Here is an 11,160-nt window from a genome sequence, read left to right on the forward strand (position 1 = left end):
CCATTACAAATATAGTAACGCATATACATTTATGTACAAGTCATTGGAAACTGAAACGTGCATGCAATGGAGTGTTTTTATATCGAGGTTATTCATTGCGCTTCACTTAGTTGAAAAATACTTTTTAGTCTTTTTAAGCTTTTTGAGCTGATTAGGTATTTATATTTTGATTTTATATATCGCTGCTGACATTATTGTACTGTGGCTATATTATTTAGATTTGTTGATATAGTTTAACTTTAGTGTTTATGTAAATGTTTATTTAAATGTTTTATATTTTATTATTTTCTATTACATGAGTTCATTGATTTTAATTGATAAAACGGAAGTGAAGTCACTAGTGAATAGAGTATATAAGCATAGTATTAAAAGTGCAATATATCTGGCCTGAGGAAGCCTTTATGGTGAAAGCACTTGCCTTTTTATGTACTAATAAATCAGATTGTTTTATCTCCGTCTGGAACCTTTATCCTTGGCGAAGTGAAGACTGCTGAGTTTGGGTTGTGTTTTATTATTATTTTTTGGAGTGAGCATGGACTTATTTAAGTCATTGTTTTGAACTGACAATTTAGAGCATATTGCTCTGCCATCTCCGTTTGTTGTTTTATTTCCTTGCTAATTGTTTGGAGAATTTTTCACACGGCAGCTATTTGTTTCATACATAAAAAGTTAGTCTTTTGCGGCAGGAAGAGTTTCCTCTTCTCAGCCTTCAACGAGTACTGTGATGGATTCTTCCATTCCACAGCTGCTGATTAAAGGGACAGTTTCTGATTCATTGGAATAAGTGAATTTTCCCACCATTTCGGATACTAAACCTACTATATCTGTTGTCACTGTTTCAAACTCTAACTGTGGTCTCCAGGCTAATCACACAGAAATCTATGTACTTGCCATCCCTCTAACAGTGGAGTACAAGAAATGTGCTGAAGCCAGTACTAAATGTCACAGGTCTGGAACTCCATCTCCAACCTTGTCCTATAGCAGGGGTGTCAAGGATTCACCATTCTACATGGTGCTTTTTTCCTGATACCAGTATCTCTGGTGCCCACAATTCCTTTGCTAGCACCTGTGCTTTCCAGACTAATGAGGTACACTGATGTCCCACTCACTAGGTTGAACAAGGAGAAGGTGATAGTCTGTTGTCCATCTGGTGCCAGGATCCACCACATAACACATGCACTCAGGTCACTCCACAACAAGTACAAATATGACTCAGTCATTTTCTATGTGGGTGTGAATGACCTGAGACGTACCTCCCTGGACTACATGAAAAGAGATGTGATGGAACTCTCGGATTGTGTGGCCCAGGCAGGTATGACCCTAGCCCTGAGGAGTATTCTACTGTCACCCAGAATGATACAACAGTACAAGCAGAAAAATGAATGACCAACAATTGGCTAAGTTTCTGGTGTCATTCTAAAGAGATCCAGTATCTGTCTGTTTGGGATGACATGATCGACAGACCTCGAAGCTTTAAGAGATGGCCTGCATCTGTCACCCCTGGGATTCCGGGTACTGGCTAAGGCTCTTGCCACCCCTATAGTGCCTTTTATAGGCAGTGTTCCAAAGACCAAAATTCCACTGTAACAGCTACAAACAAATGCAATCTGAGGGTCATGCTGTTCAGTGCTAGAAGTCTAAATCTCAAGAGGAACTCACTCGAAGCTTTTCTCAAAATGGAGAATGTCGACATCTGTGCTGTAATGGAGACCTGGTTTAAAGAGGCAGAAAGCACCCCCATGCTCCCAGGCTACAACTCATTACATACCTTTCAGCCCCAGAATATGGCCGGAAGCTCCAAAGGCGGTGGTGTCTCCATATTCTTAAAGGATAAGCACACCTCCAGACAGGTAGTCCAACATAATGCCTCTGAGATACTTCAGCTACAACTAACACTGGGTAAGATGGCGATATAAGTCATAGCCTGCCACAGAACCGCAAACATGTCCCTAGACTCACACGCCAACTTCCTAAGCACCCAGGAATCTATCAAGGTCCAATCCAATACTCTCATACTGGGTGACTTCAACAACCCTTCCATCAACTGGGAAAACTATTCAAGTACCAATGTACAGGTCCAACGCTTCCTGGAATTTATCATTTCCAATGCCCTGGACCAGCTCATTCTGACCCTCACTAGAGAAAGAAACATCTGCTACCTGGTTATCACCAACATGGGAGACCGTTGCTCCACAATTATAGTCAGTTCCTCCCTGGTTTAATCTGACCACAAACTGATCACCATGGAAATCTCTATCTCACCTACACCCCCCTGCTAAGGTGACCACCCTGAAAAACTTCTCTAAAGCTGACTTTGGGCTCCTAAAAGCAGAGGTGGCTAATTTCTTGGCACCCATGCAAATGGCAAATAGCTGCATGACTGCCGAATCATACACCAATGCACTGTATGAGCATGTACGCAAATGCATGGACCTTGTCATACCAAATAGAACTAAGACACTCTCCTCTAAAAAAAGGAAGCCAATCTGGTGGTCTCCAGCTATCAATAAACTCTACAACAGAAGGAAGAAACTGTTGCAGAAAAAAATGAAGTCACAAGACTGGAAAACATCCCTTATCAGTCTTTGCAGAAAAAAATTAAGTCACAAGACTGGAAAACTTCCCTTATCAGTCTCAACAAAAAGCTGAGATCCCTTATCAAATCCTCTAAAGTCAGCTATGAAGGCAGAATTGTGGCTGACACCAAAAACAACCACAAAGCCTTCTATAGCTATATCAAAAACCTCAAAGGCAATACCCAGATTTGCTCTGAGTTATTGCACAATGGCACCTCCTATACTGAGCCAACAGATATAGCCAACATACTGGCTGACAGATTCAGTGTCAACTTTACCCCTCCCCCCAAATGCCCTATCACAATACCAGATGAAAGCATGGTACCCACAATTTCTGTGGCACAGGTAAAACCTTCATTGTCCAAAGCCAAGAATACAGTGTCCATGAGACCTGATAATATCCCTGGCTGCATCCTACATGAGCTACAAAATAAACTGGCACCACATCTATGTGCCCTGTTCAATCACAGCCTTACCTCAGGCTATGTCCCTAATGAATGGTACACTGCTACAGTCATCCTGCTCCATAAAGGGGTAGTAACTACAGACCCTAAGAACTATCGCCCCACAAGTCTGGAATGCAAAGCTATTGAGTGCATCATCATGGACCTGCTTAACAAAGATATAGGCAATCTCCATACTCTTGACCCCACACAGTTTGGCTTTGTCAAAGGAAGATCCTGCCTGCTGAACCTGGTTGACTTCTTCGAGGTAGTCACCAAGACTGTGGATGAGGGTAAGACAGTGCATACAGCCTATCTCAACCTGGCCAAGGCCTTTGCTACCATTCCCCACTCAGGTATCATTAATAAACTCACCAAACTAGGCATTAATCCTTACATCACTGGGTGAGTTGCAAACTGGCTCACAGACAGGACTCACAGAGTGAAAGTTGCAGATTCTAAGTCAGACTGTCGTCAGTCATAAGTGGAGTCCCACAGGGCTTGGTCCTGGGCTCTCTCCTGTTTGGCATCTATTTCTCAGAAGTCCAAGCCAACATAGAAGGACTCTGGCTGACCAAGTTCACTGATGACTGCAAGCTAGGAATCATTATAAACTCCCCAAGGGATGCAGACATCCTACAAAAGGTCCTCTATGAGACCAATGATTGGTGTCAGAACCATGGCCTGAAGCTTAATGCCAAAAAATGCATTATCATCCCCTTTGGAAAAAACTCAGTTCCCATGAATTACCACGTTGATGGGAGCCCACTGAAGGGGCCATAAGAGATCTGGGCACCCAGGTCGACAGCCACCTCACCTTCGACCACCACATTGCCACTGTGTTAAGAAAGTCATTCTATGTGGCACATCTTATAACCAAAGGTTTTGCATCCAGGAAGAAAGAGGTCATCATCCCTCTCTACTCATCCTTCATTAGACCAGTCATCATATATAATATGCCCCATTTGGCATGTACCTGACCAGACACCAACAACAGCTGGAGAGGCCACAAAAGTGCCTCACAAAAAGAATCCTAGGCCTTAAACACATGTCCTACATGGACAGATGCAAGAAACTTCAGCTGTTCTCAGTCTCTTATCGTCTACTTAGAGGTGATCGCTGCTTGACTTACAAAGCCATGTCTGACCCAGCCCTACTTGAAATGCTACACCTAAAGAAATCCCAGTCCCACCACGCCACATGCTTCAGAGATCACAACCTCATTACCACAATTAATAGAACATGCTGGAGGGACAGGTTCATCTCCCAAAGACTGCCCATACTCTGTAATATGCCTCCCATTCATGTAAAGCAGAGCACCACACTGGCCCTCTTCAAGAGAAATCTTGACGAGTGGATGGGTAGCAAAATTCACTCCAGGGATCATTCCTGCTGCACTACTGGATATGGGCACTTTGAACTAACATCGGGTGGCATGGTGCCTGGGCAATTTTTTTTGGGCTGGGCTTGTAAAGGCTCCAGGGCCATTAGCCTAGTACACACCTATGAAAACATTTTATTCAAGTGGCTCCAGCAAACCAAAAATAGCCTTAAGATAATTAATACAGATTCTTTTGCATACCAAAGACAAAAGACTTTAGAAGTATATCACATCTTAGCAGTCTAAACACCTTCATCTCAACAGAATCTTTTTTGAACAGCCATAGTGTGGTCTTGTCCTTTATCTGTCAGGAAGAAACAATGTGCTCTCTTGATGTCCTTCTATGTCACTGTTGCAGTATTCATTAAAGGGATGTCCCGCCCTGAGCAGCCTGTCACTCATACAGTATAAATAAGCTTAACAGATTTCTTGTTTGCACCATACATACTATTTATGCTCCCCGTACATAATGTAGAGCATAAACGGGACATACAGACGCAATTACCTAGAACTTCTTTTGCCACTAGTTCAACCGCTGTTTTTGCTAGTTGGTTTGAACACTTTGTTGCTGTACTGAATTTCAGTGCATCTCTCCTTCCCTGCCTCAAGAAGGAATTTGAGTGGTGGATTTGACAGTTTGCTCTCAACCCAGGCCAGCCCTTTCAGCCTCCGTCCCTTCTCAGGAGCTGTTCACTGATGGCTTGGACATGGGGTTGAGGGCATCTTTTGGTCACCTGAAAGTTCAGGGTCTTTCGCCTCCTGATCAGAAGTTAGACCTAATCAACATCAAAGAGATGAAGGCTCTGATTCTGGCTCTTCACGCTTTTCACCCCATGTTCTCTCTGGGCCCTTGAAGGTGTACACAGACAACACTACAGTGATGTGTTATGTCAACAAGCAGGGGCACACGAAATCTTACCACCTCCGCAGGATGGCACTTCAGACTTGGGATGTGGCTCTTAATTATTAGTTAACTCTTCAGGCAGTATACATTCCTTTGGAGCACAATCTTGTGGGTATTTCTCAGGTAGATCTTTTTGCTTCCCCTCTGAACAGGCAGATTCCTCTCTTCTGTTCTAGACTACCATGCCATCTGGCCTTGAAGACAGACACACTTTCCTTTCCTTGGAAGAGGCAGTTTCTTTATGCTTTTCCTCCTCTTGGTCTACTTCCAAGAGTCCTGCAGAAGATTCAGCTGGACTCCCTAAAAATCTTGCTAGACACTTTCTTTTGGCTGAGACAGCACTGGTCCCCCCCTCGTAATGCATCTGACCAGGGGTATTCATCACACGTTACCTCACCAGTTAGATCTCCTCACAAGGGACAAGGGGTTTCTCATCCATCCCCACTTGTCCAGTCTGCAACTGACATTGTGGGTGATAGGGCTTTGATCCCTTCCAGGCACCTATTTTCTGAGTATATGCGCTCAGTGTTTTACAGGAGGCAAGGAAACCCTCAACCAGAAAATCTTATATGTCCAAATGGAAAAGAATTTTGGTCTGGTGCCTTGCTCTTAGCCAGGACCCTTTTTCACTGGGAGTCCCTCAGATCCTCTCTTATTTGTGAGTTGCTCCAGTCTGGCTTCGCCTTTTCTTCTGTGAAGGCCCATTTGTCAGCCATTTCTGCTCATCTGTCCTTGTCTCCTCCTTTGACCTCTTGTTTTTGAGATCAAACAATTTCTTAAAGGCGTCTTGAATATTTGGCCCCCAAGAAAACCTATTCCTCCTCCTTGAGACCTTAATTTTGTTTTGGAAAAATTGACTCAGGGTCCTTTTGAGTCTGCAGATTCTGCCTCTTTGCAGCATTGTACCTGGAAGACTGTTTTGTTGCTGGCTCTTACTTCTGCTTGGTGGTTTTTTGAGCTCCATGCCCTTATGGCCATTCCTCCTTATTTGTTTTTTTCACAGGTGGTAAATGAGTTGTCCTTAAATCAGTCGGTACAGCTACCTTCCTTTTTCCCTTCTCCTCAGCCTGCTAGTGAGAGGGTCCTGCATACCTTGGGTTTGCACAGATACTATTTGGATAAAACTAAGACTATCCATAAGTTGGACCAGCTTTTTGTTTCCTTTCATCCCAGGACTTTGGATTTGGATGTTTCTAACCAAACCGTCTCATCCTGGATACCTAAGGCCATTTCTTTTTGTTATTCTTTAGATGCCAAATCTCTGCTTCTGTTAGAGCTCATTCCACTTGGGCTGTTGCCTCTTCTGGTGCCTTCTTCAAGAGGATGGACACCAAAGTCCATCCTTGAAGCTGTTACTTGGTATTCTGTGTATACCTTTGCTAAGCATTATAAGTTGGATATGTTTACTAGGGCCAGAGTGGGTTTTGCTGAAACCATCTGATGTGGGTTTGTGGAGAGGTCTTCTCAGCCTTCCACCTCCAATTCTGTTTCTTGAGTATTTTTACTCTCCCTTCTTTAATGAATACTGCAATAATCAAATAGAAGAGCATAGTACAGTTGTGTAAAAACTTACCAAAACAGTAGTTGCCCTTCTCTTTTCTGTTGCTGTATTCACTCCCTCTCTCCAACCCCCTTCTTGTCTACTCTGCATTTTTTCCTTCTGGATGTGCATGGACTCCTTTGCCCTATGGTGATTATTCTCCTTGGGGCAATTTATTTCTAGTTAGTTGCATCTGTATGTCCCTTTTATGCCCTACATTCTATGCGGGGAGCATAAGTATGATGTATGGTGCAAACAAGATCTCTCAAGCTTATTTATACTGACCGAGCAACGGGCTGTCCATGGCGGGATATCTCTTCACTGCTGTAGTATTAATTAAAGAAGGGAAGGACATCTACTCTTATGGTAAGATTTTACAGAGAGGGGTCAGTAGCCTTGAAAAATTTCTAGTGCCAAGCTGCTTAAGTCCTGTAGACCATGGTCCAGATGGTTAACAAGGATGGACCTGCTCATCCAGTTGTAGCATTATGATAAGTAGAAAACTTCCATCTTTCTTCCTTATGTATGGCGCCTGGCATCTACTGTTTCCAGAAAATGGAATTATAATCTCAAATTTGGACTTTTTTTCTTAAAAAAAAAAAAAAAAAAAACTTTCAATCCAACCATATTAACAAGTTTACATTTACAAACACATATTGTTCTATATGATATAATCAAACATTACATAAATTGTTCAGCTCCTGCCTTCTCTTAAACCTTATTCCTCCTCCAAAACATTTTTACACATGTATTGTTCCCACAATTTTCTTTTTTTTTCTATATACTTTACTCCTACCCTTTTCTAAAGATCCCACTTCCTGTTCTTTTGTTTGTGTTATAATATTCACTACAAGTATGGCTGCTTTAGACTTTGATCTCCATTTTCTAGTAATTGCTTTTTTGGCAGCCACCAGAATTAAACTTAAAAAGGCTTTACTATGTCTGAGCAATTCAGATCCTGTATCATCCATCTACAACCACTTTTTCCCATTTCTGCACATGGAGTCAGGGTGCCACTTCAACACTGACAATCATCTAGAGTCAAGGTTTACACCAGGTGGCTAGCTCCACACAGAAGGCACCCCAGCCAAGAATCAAACTGGCGAACCTTTTGCTGTGAAGTGACAACACTAATTGCTGTGCCACTGTGACACCTGTATCCCAGCTGAAAAAAAAAAATTTCCTCAGTTGCACTGTTGCACACCCAGTATTCCTGACAAAGTACTCTGCAGGGAATTTTTAAAGTCTGTCAACTCATTACACTCCTAGAACATGTGCTCCCAGGTACCACTTTCTTCCTCAACACACCTCCAACATCTGCAATCTAAGGAAAATTATTTGTAGTTTGCTTGGGATATAAAAATACCTATCCAAACAGTTCCAGGCAAATATCCTAATCTTCTAGATCTTGCTGCATATTTGAAAGCCATACGTATGTCCTCCAGCTGTTTCTTTATGACTTCTGTATCTGACCTGTCTTCCCAATCTTTTCTGACCTCTTCTGATGGATTAACAGTTATTGTGCAATATTTTATATGGACTACTCATTATCCTTTTTTTTTTAATCAATTTCAAATTTGGTCTTAGCCTTAGTGCTGCTATTGATCTAGCAAACTGCATTTGGCAGAAAGTTATCTGTCTAAAACCTACTGATATTAATGCTAAAAGTATCTGGAATAAAACCCATTTGATCCACATTTGGGTCAGTCAGTACCAACCTGAGCAATTTCCAATGTATAGCAAAAAAATGTTTGTGTGTATATATAACACTTAACTCTCAAACTATAGCATCATCCTGTGGTCAGATAAAAAACATAATAATGTACCAAGAAGTACTAAGGCTGTACTAATTTGGATCTGAAATTGACTCATGCTCAATACCTCATTATATGCTCTCCCAGCCACAAAATTAGTTGCATCAGAGGTGCCGCAGTGGCTCATATTCAATGTAAATACAGTGGTCATCAGTGTGGGTGACCTAAATATTGATCTCTCAATGGATGATTTTATCCACCTTTCCGTAGAGTTCTATGGTTTCAGTTACACCTGATAGCAGTAACTGAACTTTCTGGCTGTGGGAGTAAACTCATACTACACTGGATGCTCACAAAAGCATTAAGCAACAAATTAGCTAATACAACTGAATCTATCAGCAACCATCTGACTGCATTTACTCTCTGTGGAAACACACAAAAATTAAAGCAGCAGTGTCTTTGTTATGAATAGTATTGATGATAAACGCTTTACTCAAGTTCCACACCATATACATTGGAAAATATTACACCATTTTGTACTTGCTGATGCTGTTAATATTTCAGTCCAGTGTTTTTGAATAACTAATACCAATGACTCATTTGAGCAAACTGGATATTAGACTTAAAAACAGCTTTGATCATGCTCCAGATCAAGGCCATGCTACCTCAAAGAAGTCATCTCTAGTCTGCCTGCAGACATTTCACACTAGAAGCTGACCTCATCAAACCTCATGAGTCTTGTAAACAAGAAAAAAAGCTGTTCACACTATTAAGACAACCTGTCAGGAGCATCAACATATACAGTGTGAAGGCTGCCAGCCTAGGCAGATAAAATTGTGCAGATACTTCTATCATTTGTAAATATGAATGTTGAACTACAAGCTTGTTTTCTTAAATGAAAGAATATGCTGTGAAATGTGGAACTTAAAACAATGTAGCAACATTGCCCTCTAGTGTAAAGAAAGCTAAGTCAACCATTTCTTGTCTGTCCTTTGAAGTTAGAATTTGGAGTCGATGAGTCTGGAGTGAAGCATCCTGCCTTTTGTTTTAACTTAAGGAATAATTACTAGAGTTTACATGTGGGATGTCTTTTATGGCTGTAGTTTCCTGCAGCTGCAAGATAACAAAATAATGTAGTATCTGTCAGCCTGGGAACCCCAGGAAAGTGTGAAATTATGTAATGAGAATCAGGACTGAAAATAGCAATTTAAAGAGAGGGAATCAGAAGGCATTAAGCATTTTTGTCTTGACTATTTAACTCACAGCACTGTCTTGCTCATATGTAAGTTATCTTAGACTTGTGTTTTCTTTTAGAAATAGCTAGGAACTAGAAAGATTAGACTGTTTTTCTCTGATGTCAGAACTGTACTACTGAATTATTTTAAGTATTTCTGTGTGATCTCTGAACTCTTGACTAGCACTGTATAGTAAGAAGTATTATCTTGTGTTTTTATTAAATATTTTAAAACATTTCAACTGTGGCTGTTTTGTATAGAGATACTTTAAGTTCTTTAGAGTACTTTTTATGCCTTTGGTAAAATTGTACAAAGCCACTCCTATAGCTTTAGCACTGGGCTATACTACCAATTGGATAATAATATTGCACAGTAATAAGGGCCTTTGAGTAGCTGATAATTATTAGTGGGTGGTGGCAAGTGGTATTACCATATAGTCTGTGTAAAAGGGGCACAGCTGGAGAACCTGTGCCAGCCTTCCCCAGACATTTCTGTGTGGTTGTATAAACTCTTATTTCAAAGTGTGTGTTTGTCAGCTACATGGTCAAGAGCACAAAGCACTGGTTGGACATAGAGGGTGCTGGAGATTTTAGCTTGCCCACTAGGCTGAGATCTGGACCCTATAGCTGTGCCAGTGAGGAGTTTTATTGGGGACCTGGAGAGCAAGGGAGTGACCAGCCCCAGACTGACTGTGATCTCTGTGTGCTCTTAAGGGAAATTGCAGTTTACTGTGTGTATTTGCTATCCTTTCCTCATATATGAGATGCCTCTCTGGTGTTAGTGGTGAGGATTGAGGCTCCTTGACTGCTGGGCCAGGGCACGGGCATCACATTTGTGTTTGGCAGTGGTGGGATATCCACATCACATATTAATTAGTTGGCAAATACTAATTGGCTTATAGTGGTGTGGGTAGAGTGAATCCTGTAGCTTGTGTACAGTGAGCTTTGAAGGTGTTTTTGTACCTAAAACAGCCACACAGTGAATACTCAGAGTTCAGATCAGTATTGTTTTATTTATTTTGTTAGCTTAGTTAGTCAGGGTGTGCAGGCAGCATGTCAGCAGAGGAGAATGAAATGCTGACAAGGAGCCAGCTGGTGGAGATGTGCCAGGCTAGGGGACTGGTGCATGGAAACCTGACTGCAGCCTTGGTTACAGCTGCATCAGAAAACAACAACCAGGACAATCAGACTGGCAGTGGAGATATAATACTCTCGGAGAATGGACAGTTCAACCTTTCTGCAGTGGACTTGAAAATCCAGCTGGAGCTAAAGAGATTTGAGTTGGAGGCCAGGCATGTGGAGTTAGAAGCAGATGAGAGACTCAGGAA

The sequence above is a fragment of the Protopterus annectens genome, chromosome 17.part0, assembly GCF_019279795.1.
Source record: "Protopterus annectens isolate FY-2018-M chromosome 17.part0, PAN1.0, whole genome shotgun sequence".
Classification (NCBI taxonomy): Eukaryota; Metazoa; Chordata; order Ceratodontiformes; family Protopteridae; genus Protopterus; species Protopterus annectens.